We start from the raw sequence: 16908 nt of genomic DNA, 5'->3' as shown, positions 1-16908 counted from the left end.
GTGAAGCCCTATGGTGGCCTTAATGTGCAAAACACAACAAAAAGAATAAGAAATCTTAAAAGCCAACAAATATTTTATTTACTTATTTTAATATGTTTTTAGACTGTTTTCTGAAATAGTGTTAAATACTTAAATATTTTAGGGGGGTTTTTTTGTTTGTTTTTTTATCTTTGCACCAGTAAGATACCCTATAAATAAATCTCTTAAATAAATTAAATGATTAATTAGTGCTGATCAGAGAAAAAGGTTAACTTAAACTGTAGCCATGTTCTATATTTACATGTTTCTTAATGAGTAGAGCCAAAAAAAACTGGGAACGTAAGTGGTACCCATTGGCTATAGCACAGACAGCTAAATGTTATGCCGGGTTTGTTTACTGTTGTTTTTATGTTGCCATGGTCTTTTTAAATGGTTTTTGTGTTTGTTTGTTCTTTTGCTTAGTCAATGTGGTTTCTGAAATGTCATCATTTAGTGTTGTTTTGTGTAATTTTTTCTCTATTTGGCACCTCCAGGACACCATACAATGATGTTCTTTAGGAATACTTAGATTAGCTCAGTAAGTTACATTAGATGAAACTATTACATCTAGAAAAAATTGCTTCTCGTGTTTTCTATCATTTTTCCAAAGTTCTCATATTCCAAAGAGAATAGAAAGTAGGTGGTTGTTGGTGGTGGGGGTGGCTACAGTAACAACAACTGAAACATAATGTTTTATAAAATGTTGTAGGGCTTTTAATTGGGTTTTTTGTGTGTTTTGTTTTAGGTGTTGTCTGTGCGTTTTCAGTTATATTTTTTTGTTGTATTTTGTTTAAACTATTTTTATGCACCTTTGGGACACCATACATTTCTGTAGGCTAAGTTACATAAAACCTGAGAGAAAAAAAGTTAACATCCCTTCACTGACTTCTTTATTTTATTCCCTTTTCATTACTAATGCAATAAAATGAAGGAAAGTGCGTTTACCTTGACAGCTGTAGCACAGATAGCTAATTAATGTGTAAAGAGTCTGTCCAGGACTCGGAACACCATGGTTTAAAAAAATGTTAAACTCCTTAAACCAGTTATGACTTTGAGTTCTACAACTTTTATTATAAAATACTGCAGTCTTTGTAGTAGCCAGGTATAAAAAAAAATCCCTATTTATAAAATCATATGAATACATGCACACCGTGGACATACACTTTCTCTTTCCTAAGCTCTACCTGGCTCCCACTAAGATCTCCTCTCATCCTTGCTAAGCACTCAATCTGTTTGGTGAGTGACCTTTAGTTGTTGGAGAGCTTATCTCCTGCTTTTAAAGCACCCTGCACCCCTGAACTAATCCTTGGAGCCAAACACTGCCGCCCTAATCCCCACTCCCCGAGGTCCTCATTCACTATTTGCTTTCACTCTAATTGTCTTCAAAGCACTCCAAGACTCATTCAGGTTTGTTTCCCTATCTGTCCGTGTGGGTGTGTTGTATATAAGTAAATTTACTTATCTATGGGTGTATCCTGGCATCATTACCTCATTTGTGTATACCTGTTTTCCAGGTACTAAAAGCTTGGTCCCAGTCATGCTATGTGTGGGTCTTGTCTATCCGTGTGTGTGTGTGTACATGTCTTTATGCATTTGACCGGTGACCACGAAGCCATCAGGGTGCATTTAGGAGGATTGTCACTGTGTAGGAAGGGATCAAGACCAGAGTCAGAACCAAAGCTGCACAGGCACAAGCCCAGAATCAGCATTCAGCAGGTTGTGTGTGTGCGTGTGTGTGTGTGTGTGTGTGTGTGTGTGTGTGTGTGTGTGTGTGTGTGTGTGTGTGTGTGTGTGTGTGTGTGTGTGTGTGTGTGTGTGCATGCCTCAAACCCAAGGGTAACAGTTCCTGGTCACAGTCTGTGGATGAAAGTAATTGCCAGTGGAGGGCAACCTGCAGCTGAGGCCCAGAGATGGTGTGTTGGTGTATGTGTGAATGGAATAGAGCTTTTGTGGTAGCAGAAATGCACAAATATGCAGTGCTTGAATTAGACCACGAACCTGTGTATAGTTCATCCTTACTGCACAGCCAATAATGAACTCAAATATATTTCTGTTTTTAGCATCGAGTTTGATTGCTCACCTTTCAGAAATGCAACACGCCTTTGCTGCTGCTACAGTTTCTACTCTTGGTAAATGGTAAATGTCATCACAGTGCAGTACTGACAGTTAGACTGACAAGGTCAAAGTGGGCGTGGTGGTTGGTTGGTGGTGGTTTCACGGCTGACTTCATCTCTTCCATGGACGCCCTGAACATTCCACTTGAAGTCTCTTTTGGTCTTATACTTTATGGCAAAAATTAAAGGAGTGAGAAAGATATAAGCTATTATTTTTACAGTAAAAAAACATAGGAATAGGAAAAATAAATATAATATAATGAAAATGAGCAAAATTACATACAACATAATTGTTTTTCTTACACATATCATTACATTTGTTGTTGTTTTCCGAGCTCAGTAAGCTATAATTAGCAGTGAAATGCAGGCTCCATGCACTTTTTTTATTTCTTTATTTTTTATGCTCCTCAACACAAAGCAAACAATTCTATTATATTTACTGCAAACATCTGAAAAGTAATTTTAACAGTCCATGCAGAAAAGTATAATAAAACATAGATGTATTTATCACAGTATATTGTGATATCAAGAGGAATGAGTGAATACACGTTACATGACGCTCTAAGTTCAAACTAACTTTCATAAACTCTCTCCTGTGTCAGGTCTCTAGTGCACAAATATAATATTTTTTCTTATCTACAAGCAGCTCAGCTCCTTGAGGCTTATCGAAGAACCAAAATACCAGGCACCAGCCAGCAGATAGAAGTTATATGGAAGCTAGTAAATAGTGATACTGTGCTAAATTGAGGGGCTAAACCTAAGAAATTCCATTACAGGTGTACAATATAAGTGATTGATCATTTTTGATTTTTGTAATCAGCTTTTGGTTTATTTAGGGAATATACGGTTTTCTATTGGCAAATTGGATCCCATTTATGCCTAGATGACAAAACTGTGTTACTTTTGTCACGATACTCATCACACCTAAATGACAGAATTGGTCAATTGCCAGTGATTCCCTACACGTAAGATTTTAGCTGTGTAGCGCTAGTGCTAATAATTTAGTTCAGTTTTATTTATATAGCACCAACTCACAACAGCAGTTACCTCAAGGTGCTTTATATTACAATCATACAAAGAAGACACCAACAATCACATGACACCCTACAAGCAAGGTCTTGGCAACCATGGGAAGGAAAAACTCCCTGTTAATAGGAAGAAACCAGGCTCAGGGAAGGGCAGCCATCTGCCATGACTGTTTGGGTGTGAGAGGAAGAGATAATTCACCTTTATAAATGTTCTCTGTGTCTGTCATGTAAAATAATTAACAATAGTTCTAAAAACCCTTAAATGAGGACATAATCAATACAAACTGGAACTTTACACTACACTACAACCTTCCCTTTATTTGGACCATTTTGATATATAAACAAATATCTTTCTACACAGTGTGTGTATATAAACTCAGATTACAGAGTGTTACAGTCAGGGCAGCAACTTTATAACATAAGTTATGTGAGTTATGTTACTGATGTCAATTCCTACTGCATTAGCATGTTTATTATTATTATTATTGTATGATAAAGACCCTACAATAATACAAAGAAACCCAGAAAATCAAAAGTGGGAAGCAAAAACTCCCTTTTAACAGGAAGAAACATCCGACAGAACCAGTTTCAGGGAGGAGCGGCCATCTGCTGCGACCAGCAGGGTGTGAGGGAGATGAGATGAAAAGAGGGTTGACTTTCAACCAGGAGATTTGAGCTTGTCTGCTGTGCAGACCGCTGAAGCAACCCAGTGTGATATAGACATGCCGGTCCACCGTGTCCATGTCACACTTGTATTGCTAGCGGGTGGGGGGTGGTTGGTAGTGAACAAACGTACGACGTACATGTTTGTTGATGTGTAAGTGTAAATGTGTTGATAATGTCTGTTTAAACACTTTCCCGTGATTTTTTTCATGTTGGCTTGAATAAAATATTTCCTTCTGCTGTTACTGCAACTTACTCCACTTTGACACTCATTTTAATCAAAATATTTAATTTCAGCTTTTAATAAATTGCTTTACTAAAGTGTTAGTATTCAGGGAACAAAGACAATAGTCATTCCAACTTGCACATAGAAACATGTTGTCAACTTTTCCTGTTAGCAACGAGTTTCTCTTCTAACGTCATGGTTACAACAGTGTTCAGACAGTTAAAAATGTAAAAAAATATATATATAGTTTTTTTTTAGCAGCCATAATAAAATTGTAAAACAGTATAAAATATTAAATAAAAGAAAAAAAAATTAAGTTATAATAATCAATAAATCAATCAGTAATAATAAATCAATTATAAGTATAAAGAATTATATTAATGTTTTGCTTAGGCAAAACAATAATATGCTTTATGTAGACAATACTACAATTCCAGAAAAATTCTTACATCTAATGTAGTTCAGATTTTCTCTCTCCCACTCAGCCCTCTCGACTATGTACCTTATTATCAGTCCTCAATTCATGTTCCAGTGTCTATGGAACTGGCAGCTGCCACATCTGGAAAGGCTCTATTAGTGCTGATAGGTTTTAGAATAACATTACGTTTTAGCTCCCATTCAGATTTATTCCAGACAGACAATGATGAAACTGCTAAGATTTTATAGTCAAGTAGTCAAAAGTTCCCACATGTTAAAAGCAAAGATGATGCTGTACAGTATAGTAAACATGGCCTTATTATAATTTTTTTAAGATACAGTGCTTCCAATTTAAAACGACCTGTTTTTCTGTGCTCTATTGTGAATAAAATATTGCTTTATGAGATTTGAAAATCAATACATTCTGTTTTTATTTACCTTGTATAGTTTGTGCACTTCTAGTTAGCACAGTAAAGTCCACAAACATGCTGAATATAACACTCTAAGTTGGTGGTTCAGGACCCTAAAGGCTGGATAAATGTCAGTTTCGTTAGCATACACAGTCACTGAATGCACCACGAATGCTGTTTGCAGTTTTGTTTAAACCTTTCCTTTGGTGTTACTGCTATTGTCTGAACCCTAAAGCCAAGAAGTAGCAGCAGTGCCAGTAGAGTGACTGTGCATGCAAAAAAAAAAAGAAAGAAAAGGCCTGCAGTAAAATGACTGAGCTTGTATTCAAGAGGCCATTACAGGCATCAGCAAAGGTCAGGGGTGCTTGTGGAATTTAATTATTTACATTTTGTCATAATTATAGTTTTTCCAGGTTCTGCGAGAGAGACACACAGGACGGTCATAAAAATGTTTTGCGGTGAAAAATGAGCTGCTGCTTTTAATCCACAAAGCAGCGGTGCAAAGCACTGCAGGGTTTGCATAATGCACAGTATCCACATGAAAAACTGAAATGCATGCACACACATAGCATCGCTACCAAAATATATTGCTTCTGCCAGGACCCAATGCGCTCCTTTTATGTGTTCTTTTTAGTATGTCATCTTTTATATTAAGGTATGCATGCTCTCTATATCAAACTCCATTTCTCAATAAATATTTCTCTTTTTCTGAGGGGACTGCTTAATGCAATCCATTTAACTTAGCAGTAAGAATGCTGTGGTTTAGAAATGACATGATTTCATAACGTGGCAGGACCTCTTTGAATCAAGTGCTGTTATGTGAAATGACCAGCAGAGGGCCACAAAACCCAATAATTGGCAACTCTCATCTCCCATCCCTCCCAGCCTGCAATGGTCTACTGAAGTTTAATTTGGGCTTTTGGGAAACACTGAAAATGAAATTTCTTCCCTCTGAAATGTTCCAGAATCTCAAGACAAAAACACATACCAGCTCATTTTGTCAACAAATTGCATTCCCCTCATTTTATACCGTCTGAGGTTTGAATACAGCCATGGGTATCCCGATATATTTCCAATTCTAACCATGTTATACTTTGTGCATCCATGTTCCAGCAATTAATAAAAACACTGCCGCTCACTTTCACCGTCTGTTGCTGAGACCCCTGAACTAAAATGGCCACCAATTACACGTTGACCCAAACTGTCTCTGTGTTGCTTCAGCAGAACATGGGCAGGAATTCAGGACAAGAGCAGACACACACACACACACACACACGCAGAACGAGACTGAGAGAGCGAGTGTAGAGGGGCAGACATGCAGAGCGACAGGCACCGGGAGCGAAATAAAACAGAAAATCAGAGAGCAATAGACCGAGGGACCATGTGGCAGAAGGCTAGCGCCCCGAGGCTCTTCCAATCTCTCCCAGAGCTACTTCATCAGCAAAACAAGCTGTCCTCTTTCACCAGAACTTACGTCAGCCGCACTCACAGGTCACGACGGGTTCACGGTTTGCTGTGTTACCTGAAAGTGTCTCACAGATCACCAGTCAATAAACGCGAGATGAAGAGTTCTGGACACAAAAAGCGGAGGTGCACCCCGACCCGATCACAAGAGTGCCAGTCCCTTTGTTGAAAACACAAAAGCAGTGTTAGGTTTTAATTAAAAGTTGTCCCAGGTGAACAATAGGCAGGATATTGCCCAGGTAGTCATCTTTTGTTGCAGTTTGTTTGGGGGAGGAGCTGGAGAGGAGGGGGGTGCACATGAGGATGACTAAAGTAGTGTCAAATGAACATCTCTGAGAGCAAAACAGGTGTTAAAAGGATGGAAAATTATGAGACCAATGTTATCAGGATCTTTCATATTGCACTCATGACTCAGGCAGGACAGGTAAGAGAGGCATGATGCTAAGGGGAAGGGCACTGGATGACAAATGAGATTGGATTGCTAATAAGATTTTTCTTTTTTTCTTTTTTTGGCTCAATAATAGATCAATGGGATTCAGGCAGCATGAGTAATGCATGTGGGAGACGAGTTTGCTTGTCTTCCACTCAAGGACAGAAGGTTTCCATGCACAGTGTATTTTATGATGAGGGTGTAGTTGATGTCATTTAAAATGGTTAAACAGATCTAATGGTGGAATGTCGGAGTATGTCGGCTTCATTTAAATTAATCAAATTGTTAGTGCGTGAAGGTTAAAGGGACGTCAAAAACACATCTTATTTGTACCCTGCTGCTGTTTTCAGAAGCTCCACTCACTCCTCCTTCAAATAGATTATGATTTGCTATCATAGCAGGATAGCAAGGACCCCATTAGGCCCCACTGTTGCATTCCCATGTAAATACCATTTTCCTTGTTAAAAAAGAAAACAGCTTGGAAGGGATCAAACTGCACAATTGATATGTATCACACAGATCCTTGTAATTAGTCCTAAATAGCTTACAATCACCTGTTAGCTAGCTAACCAAATGTCACAGAAATGCTAGCTTCCTTTGTGATATACGCCTGCTATAAATTTTAGACTGCAGCAAAGTGCAAACACAATACTGGAGCAGAGACCTCTTAGAACAGCTGTTAATATAGTTACCTAATAGCAAACCCTGTTATTTGTCAGATAAATTGCACCTTAGACTGCGTATATACAGAGTTGTGTTCTCAAAATTGAGATACGTCTTTGCAACAGTATAGATATAAACACCGCTGTCTTTCTTTGTCTGATTTTTAACAGCAGCAAAGAACTAAACAGTAATTATGACTGTTAGCCTAGCTGCCGTATATGTTAACATTAGCTGTGTAACTTTTAGCAAGTACCTAACCACCACATTAGCCATCTAGTAAGTTATCACTAAGTAGCAGCTAGTAGCTTTGGCTAATTAATGAAATAATAATGTTATTGAAGGAGCTAGGCAGCAAATATTTTCAGTCCTGCTCTTCTTTAATGTTAATAGACAGTATTAATTTAACTGTATAACACTATTACTTATGTCTGAAAAGTGCCATGTTTCTTGTAAAATAATACATTCTTAATTTTTTCATTTCCCCTGTGGTATCAAAAATGGCATTGGGTACCAATGTTGGGTACTTGTATCACAATGCTAGTATCGTGACCTTGTCAGCACCCTACTCAAACTGGTTGTTCCAAAACTAAGCAACGCTAACAGAAAGTATATGACTCTATGTCAAAATGTCTCTGCAATGTAAAGATATCTACTAAAGTTGATCCAGGGTCACGCTGTAAATTTGTGTAATAAGCCTTTTGAAGACTTGAGGGCAGGGTTTAAAAGATAAGCAGCATACATCCAAAAATATCCCAACACATTTATCAGTGAAAAGCAGTCCCCAGGTGTTCAAAGTTGTTGACTAATTATATTAAAAAATATATTGTTTAAGGCTTAATAAAGTTTAAACTTGTGAGTCATTAGAAAATGTAAATCTGTGCAGCTATATTGAATGGGTAATTAAGCTATATCGTGCAAAACCTCAGTCACAAACCAGTGGATGATGTAATGTGATTTAGCTACATCCATGTTTTATACCATATATAGTGATCAATATAGAAACTGTAGGTTTTGAACTATAGTGTTGATTTTTTTAAGGCAAATAAGAAGAATGTTGTGGCAAAAAAAAAAAAAAAGCTTCACATGACGTTCGTAGAGGAAATGATGCAACGTGGGTTTCTGTCCTTTCCTGTCAGATCTTTATATTCACCAAGGTAGCAATTGGAACCTGTTTTCTTACACTCTGTCATACATTTGAAGTGTGTCGCCCAAAGAGAAATGGGACCAAATCCAACACCTGCCATGTTTCCTGTCCTGGTATGCCTTTGCATCTGGCTGCCATGCATTCACCTTTGCTCTCTTGTCACAAATGGTGTAAAACTAAGAACTGAAAACAGAGCACCACACATACTCTGAACATATCAAAGTCCTGTCAGAATTAATGATTAAAACTGTCTGAAAGTATATGCTAAAATGAAAGGTTTACACTTGAGCCATGACTTGTAAATCCACCATGCTAGGCTTCCAAACCATCTGTGACATTTAGCATAAGAGGATACAGCGGGAGCTATGATAAAAGTACGAACAACAAAGAGGCTTGAAAATTAACCAAGTGGTTAATTCCCGTTGTGCTCAAAGCAGTTGAGGTTCAATGGCCTGCAGCGCTGCTCTATTATGTCTTTGAATTTCTTTTCTTTTGGACGTGACTCAAGCAAACAATTACAGTATGCAGCAAAGTGTCTCGTTATAGACTGTAAGTCATGCTAAACACTTGAAGAGGTAGAAAACAAACTCGTCAGCAACGGTTTAACAATCGCATGCTGAAGGATGAGGCATGCTTTTTTCAAAAATACATGCTGTGGAACGTAGCATTGGATGTGGTGAGCATAGTAAAATACTTAGGTCATATCTTAATTAGTGATCTTTGTGACGATGATGATGATGTGAAACAAAAGTGCTATAAGCTGTACATGCAAACTAATATGTTGGCACATAAATTTTACATGTGCACATTTTTCAAGCCTATTGTACCTTTTTACACGCATCATTTGTGGTGCAATTACAGTAAAGCCATAATTTAAAAAAAAAAACTGCAGGTGGCTTTTCATGATGCATTTAGAATTCCAAGATGGACATCTGCAAGTCAAATGTTTGTGACAAGTAATTTTCAAACTTTTTATGCTAATGCAAATTTATGTGCCGTTCGAATGAGTCGAAAATTTCAATTGCCTTATCGTGTCAATAAAGCTGATTCACCATCAGTGTTAACATACCTTTAATGACTCAACTCAATTAAATGTTAGCCAACACAAACCCTTGAACGATTGAGATGCTGCAGGGCAAAAACTGACTTTTTTATTTTTAGCTTTCATTCACAACATTCTAGTCCATCATTGCATAACACCACAAAGACAGGTTGGACTGCCAGAGTATAGCAATCAAACATCCTACAAGCCTGGACCTGAGACACATTAGCATGCTCTCCTCTACACGGCACAACCTTGTAGTTGTTTTTCAAAAAGGCAGGGTTTGGAACTCGGCAGTATTAGTTTTCGTGACACTGCTAAGTCATTATGCTAACATAAGGCAAAAGTAGCTGAACGGGCACTCAGGTGATGAAAGGGCCTGTCATCAGACAGCTTAAACGCCAGCCTGTGTAAATATAAACCAAGTTTCACAACTTGGCCTCAACTCCATTCTGTTTTCATTTTGATTGATGACCTGTTTATTGTGTAATTCGTGTAAATATCACTCCAGTTGTTTATGTCCAAACGAAGTCACATTGATTCTTGATTTATCTTCCCTTCTGTCTCTACCATAAGTTTCCATCATCCAACAAGTCTAACCACTAATGGAAAAGTACACGACTTGCTTTGGTTAGAGGACCATGAACATGAAAGGATACTTTTTAAGGGGATAAGAGCAAAACTCTCAATGTGTTTGTGGGTTCATTGGGCACTCCACGCTCTAATGCTTCAAGCGAACAACAGCTGAGTGATAAGAGACAACCAGCAATATCCAAAGTATAAAGAGTGACTTCTTGTCTGGACTGAGGCACCTCATTTCTATAGCACATTTTCCCCCAGGAATCACAGTACAGGATCTTTAACAGCAGGACAAGACCATAATAGCATTTGAGATTATCAAAAGGACTCTTGGATTTGGGAAGATTCCGGTCGAGTAGTTCTGACAAAGTAGCAATCAGGCTGATAACAAGGACACTTTCGTCGGACTAGCGGCTCTGCAAGTACTCTTCTGGTTAGTCAGAGGGGCACTCTGGGGCACTCAGTTGCCTCACTGATTAAATATGCAACTGTCACCTTAGGTCCTAGGTAACAGTTCAGACTGTGTAATGAAAATAGGATTGCTTCTGCATCCACAATAAATTATATTTAGCCTCTGTTCTCTCCACGAGGAGAGCAGTCGCAAGACCTGTTGAAGGAACAGAGCAGGCTTTATCAATAATAGACATGACCCAACATCACATCAGTTAAGTTAGAAATAGCATGAATGGAACAAAGCATTACATGTTCGGATGACGGTAGGGTTGCAAAGTGACAAAAACAGGAAGTAGCACTGGTCGTTTCACTCAACAGGATTACTGGCTGACCTGGATTTAGTGGCCTACCTAGAGTAACGTTATGCTTATGAAAGGCATACAAGTGGACTTATGAGGCTTTTTTGGACATTTCTACTTGAACTATACAACTCATGCTTGCATTGCAAAGCGTTAACAATCCAAGTTCAATCTGTTTGCAATCAAGTTACATTGTGCAGCAACGAAGGAGCAACTAAAACACCACAAGGAGAATGTAAAACTCTAGCTCGTTAGCTAACTCGCTGCGTGTGTTTTCAATATTGACTTCCTGTTGCCAGTGAAGATTGGCAGTAATGACAACATTATGCAAGCTAAATAAAGACTAACTTATCTTCTGCTTTGCATTACATGCAGCTAGCAAAGCTATTTCCAGTGGATCTTCTGTGAACTACAAACTTTTTGTGACCATGTGCAAGTCAGTCATCACATTGTTTAACCACACAGAACTTATACTTCAAGCATAGAAGAAAAACTACAAACTTCTGTTTGACTACAGGGTGTAGGCCAAACCTGAAGATTATTTTACTGAGTGTAAATATCACCAGGATAATTAAGAAGTGGAAGTGTGGATCAAGATAATGCACAATAGGTAATACTGTCAGAGAAGCTGGAATATGATTATTTCTGTACAAATTTTCTTGGGAAAAAGTATCTGTTTTAATCAAAGGAGAGTGCTCATGACTCTCGAACATAAAAAAGTCCCATTTGTATTTTCTGAAACTTTTAAAATGGATGTTTTGAGCTCCAACAGCATGCAGTGTTTACTGACCCTAATCCCACACAGCTCTCGCCTGCAGACTTTTGCTTACATGACCAGTTTTTCACGACTGAAAGCTTGAGGTGAACTACGAAAAAGACTCGATGGGATTCTGAAGTTTTGGGTTGGAAGGCCTGTTTCTGATGGGTCTCCTTTTTGACAGGAGAAATGGCAAGGAGCAAGACTAAATTTACCCAGTCTGGGCCTGGCAAGACTTTTTTTTCCCTCCTCCTTTTCCTGATGCAGAGTATGTGAGACATCTCAGACTGCAGCACACAATTTGTGCAGGAGAGGACTGTGGGTGGGCCAGCTCCTTGGGCCAAAGCAAAAACACACACAGATGCAAGAGGATCTTCATTATTTGTGGAGAGATTCTCGTTGCAGATAAGCAAAAGCCACTCTGTCTTTGGAATCTCGTCACGCGGCGGGTTTTTTTTTTTACTCTTGGCTTCTTGGGTACTGTGGGCCTTCTCTGAGGATGACTAACAGTGACATCAGAAGTACTAAAAGGTATATCCTGCTACAAAATAGATATGCCTTTAGGTCCAAACAAAGCCACGAATTCATCAACCGTATAATATGAGTTTTCTACATTGCAGCAGAAAATATGACCTTGATAGAAAAGAGGTGGGTGGGGGGTAGAGAAAACAAACAGCTGCAGATTACATTGATGATAATTTTGCATTTTGTTACAGAGCTATTATGAAAAAATTATGTAAATTACAAAAAGTGCTGCTCAGCAAAGGAAGGTTTTTCATAAGACACTCAAGTTTTAGAAAATAGTTCAAGAAAGCTGTGAATTGAGAGCTGTTAAATTATGCACAAGGACAGTTGTAGCTAAGAAGTGAACACAGCCAAATATTCACTAAATAACTGAATCCCCTTAAAAAAAACCAAAAAAACCAAAAAAAAAACCCCGCCACACGTTTATTTAGTTTTCAGCCACATTTTCAACCCACGTCCGATGTGAGGAGAGTCAGATGAAGTCTTGCTTTGCCTTTGGCTAATGCCGCCATGCCCTCAAATATCTCCGGGCTGTCTTTCGGCTCACATTCTCTGCTGCTCCATCAGACTAGTGGGAGGTATGTAATTGCATTGATACTATGTTGGATGTGTCCCCCGTGAGGACAAAGGAGCCCGCTGTGGATGACAACTATGATGAAGATAGGACAGATGTTTTGCCAGCAGACGCTTCCTTTGCCAGTGCCATCCCACTTTTCTGTTTGTAAGTTTTTAAAGGATTGTTTCCAGTACACAAGCTGATACACCAGGATGCATACACTAGAGTCTGGAGCTCCTTCTACAGCGGGGAAATCTTGGGCAACCCGTGGTAAAACAAACTTTAAAGAAATCCAGTGTTTGGAGAGGGAGAGAAGAAACCCTGAAATGGAATTAATTCAGCTGGTGCAACAGTGTTTACAGACAGAAAACACTACTGTACTACTGACTAATTGCCTTCTGTACACTGCTACACACAGATACTGCAGTTATATAATCCAGCAGAAGAAAGTGACGACAGAGACCTGGTATTAACGAAGCCATCAGAGAGTGACATTTTTCTGCTGGGACTTATTTGGCTGAAAAATAAAATCCATTAAAAAAAAAAAACTAAATTGATAATATATTTATTAAGTAATTAAGTAACGTAGTACTTTGAAGATAAGTAAGAGTGATGTATAATGCTTCGTATTTTATTGTGAAATGACCCCAACACTAGTAACAATTTGAAAATATATAGAAATAATGTCATCTCCAAGCTGAACTGTGAACTTTAGCTAGCTACAAACTTGTTTTCCTTGGTGAAGGTAGAAATTTTGCATATTGAACCATAAATATAGATTGCATTTAAATGATTAGCATAGCTTCTGCATCTTAGGATAGAAGGCAATAACCAGGATTCTTACTTTATGTTAGAGGTTTACCCCTCTGTTTGCCCAAGGAAGTCTGATTGTATAGACGTCTATGTGAAGACAGCCCTCTGCTTCTTTTACTGTGTAACCTCAGTAAACACTTTCCTAATGGGCTTATGGGCTTGATCACCAGATCTAAGGTTTGTTCCAAGTCTTACTGAATAAAGCAGGACATTCGTTTTGGCATTAAGTTATGGTGCAGAAGGACAATAAAGCAGAGTATGCTACCTTGTGACTGACAAGTCAGTACCGTAAGAAGATGCAGTGTCCCTCAGTCATATCTACATCACACTCCCGACATCTTGTTTTGAAAATTCTAAGATGGCAACAATGAGTCAATTGATGACATCATGGTGGCTGCATCCATCTTTTTTATACAGTCTATGAGCTGCTTGGCAGATTTCAGCAGCAGAAAGAAACTGAAGTATTTTCAGCACCATACTGAAGTGCTATTTACTTTAATTATATTCAAGAGAAGACAGACATCACAGCCAAACTGGCCAACTCGCATCCAAACTAACTATCACTACCACTACAGTTAAAGTGTTTCACTTATTTTGAGCACTTATTGTTTATAACCTCAAACAAACCCCAACAGCAACACACACAAACTAATGAAATAAGAATTACACCACTCAGTTCAAATGGGAAATTTGTAACACAAGCATGAGGTGTTGTTTGCATTGTAAACTTAGCTTAGTGAATAGTACAGTTGAATAAATGTATTCATGTAGGCACTGACACGCACATGTTCTCTCACTCAGCCTTCTCACATTTCAGTGGAAGTTAGGTGGAAGTTTCGTAAAGAGCATTAATTTTACTCAATGGGCTTTTACATAAAGCGTGCCACCGACTGATGCCCCATCTGCTTGATGGGGCTCGTATTTAATTTGATTATGAACAAAAAGTACCTCATTCTGTGATCAAACAACAGATCAGTGAAACAGAAGTAAATAATTCAACACACAGTGCCCTTGTTTAAATGACAGCTCTGTCAGCACCTAGTCTGGTGTTCCAGTCTCAGTCCACTAATACAAATAAAGATACGCATCTTATCGCGTTTTTTGTTGGATATTATTGCCCATATAATACAGCAGTGGAACTACTTAGGAAGAGTAAAAAAGGAGGTTCTTGGTACAGGCACATAGTGGCTTTGTGGCTTGAATTAAAGGTACAGTATTATGATTTACTTGTTTTTTCTGTCACTTATGCTATTACAATGATGGATCCTCATATTAAATGCAGTCAGTGTTTTAATTAGAAATAGATATAGAAGAAATCCATGCGAGCCATAAACTCAGGTTTTAGACTGCTCTAATTTGTTGTGTTTTTTTTTTTTTTTTTTTCATTTTTGGTTCTGTATGACATCACTGACAGGGGATGTTCCTAATATGGTAATATTGTCAACACAGTGATGCAGCTCTGGCTGTAAGTGCTGAAGCCCCACCAACTTTCTGTTCAAGGGATTTTATTTTCTATAAGAGTTGGGCTTTAAAAGAAAACATAACTGGTTTATATTAGGGATGTCAACATTAACGCGTCATCATGATTAACGCGATTAATTTTTTTTTAACACATCTAACCCATCTGGAGCACAGAGTGGACAAACTGCCCGAAATGTATTGACAGAGACATTTCAGAGATTTAGAGTCATTCTGCGCTCCAGATGGGTTAGTTGCATTAAAAATTTTAATAGCGTTAATCGCGATGACAGATTAATCTGCGTTAACTCATTAACATTGACAGCCCTGTTTATATCAGACTGAGGGCAGAATAAGATGTTGTACAATTGAAAATCATACAAAGGTGCACCAACAGATTCCAGCAATAAAAAAAATGGAGATGAAAACATAATCAGTTAGTAAAAGATGGATGCAGCCATCATGACATCATCTCTTGGTGCTGGACTCTGCATTTTGAAGCCTCAAATTTAGTCTTCTGGACTCCAGTGCCAACTGCTGGTTGGAGTGCTAAGTTATCAGCTAATGCTAGGCTGATTTCCTAAAATATAGGAGTCCAGTCCATAGACACATATGTCTGCTAATCAGCTCTAAATAATGTGTTTATTTATTTTTAAAAGTACTTATGTGCTTGAAACAGGACCATGCACAATATTAACATTAGTGTTGACATTTGATAGAATTCTGAAAAGGTAGGATTTCACTCATCAAAACTGGAGCACAGACCTTTTGAAATGGGCTGCACGTAAAGCAGTTCTAATGAAAAATACTTTGAATAGACATTTACACTGGAATTGCTGTACATACAGTAGTTCCAATGAACTCCAATCGGCACAAACAGACCGGTTTAGTGAGCTGTATTAATGCACTTGAGTGGCTGTCCACTGTAGATAGATACATGCAGAGATAGATCTATCTATCTACATTCACATGGCTATAGATATGTACATATGACAATAAAAATAGAAAACAGTGCTATCCAGAGGACCAGAATGAAAACTCAACAAAACAAAAAAGCCAGGTGACTTATTTACATGCTCATATTCACATATTTTTTGGTTTGTTTTTATATTTTTTCAGTGAGAAACAGATTTTCATTGGTTCTGTGTTATAATTTCCACAATATTAATGTCTTGACTGTAATGCTGTAATATGTATTATTGGTTCTTACAGACAGTTTATTAACCATATAGTGTCCTCTCAGTGCTGTTTTTGTCTCACTTGAGATAAATTCTGAATATTTGGGGGGAATGTATGTTGTCATTAAATTTAAGGTCATTAAATTTAAATGTTTACTATATATTTACTACTATATATTTATTATGAAGTGGGTGGAGGGGGCACTGTCCAAAATGTCAAAAAAAGGTTTTGTATCAGGTTCTAAACAAGCTTTTTAATGCTCTAAATTTAAGAATTTGATTTTAAGTGAGCGTAAATGATTTTTGTTTTGTTTTTTTGTAGAAGGGCTCTGTGAACAGGACACAGAATATTTACTCTACCAGAATGAAATATTAGGCTGGGGAATTATTTGGAGAGTGACTTTGCATTTTAAAATACACCGTATTCTCTTGTTGTCACTGCCATTAGCGCACTGTTTAATGTTAATTTTGTTTTTGTCTAAATGTGTGAATGTGCTTGCAAGGTATCATTAAGTTGTGTAAATGAATCACACTTTTTTTCTTCCTGTTTTACATCTCATGACTAAACTCTACATTACAAGTTCTTGGGTAATTTTTTTAAAGGTTGTAATTTGTCACTCCTGCATCTTTGATTCTCTGACCAGGTCCTTTGAAATGATATGTCTGGGATG

Source organism: Neolamprologus multifasciatus, chromosome 23 (genome assembly GCF_963576455.1).
Source record: "Neolamprologus multifasciatus chromosome 23, fNeoMul1.2, whole genome shotgun sequence".
NCBI classification, from domain to species: Eukaryota; Metazoa; Chordata; class Actinopteri; order Cichliformes; family Cichlidae; genus Neolamprologus; species Neolamprologus multifasciatus.
The sequence above is the reverse complement of the archived record's forward strand: the minus strand, read 5'-3'. Positions refer to the sequence as shown.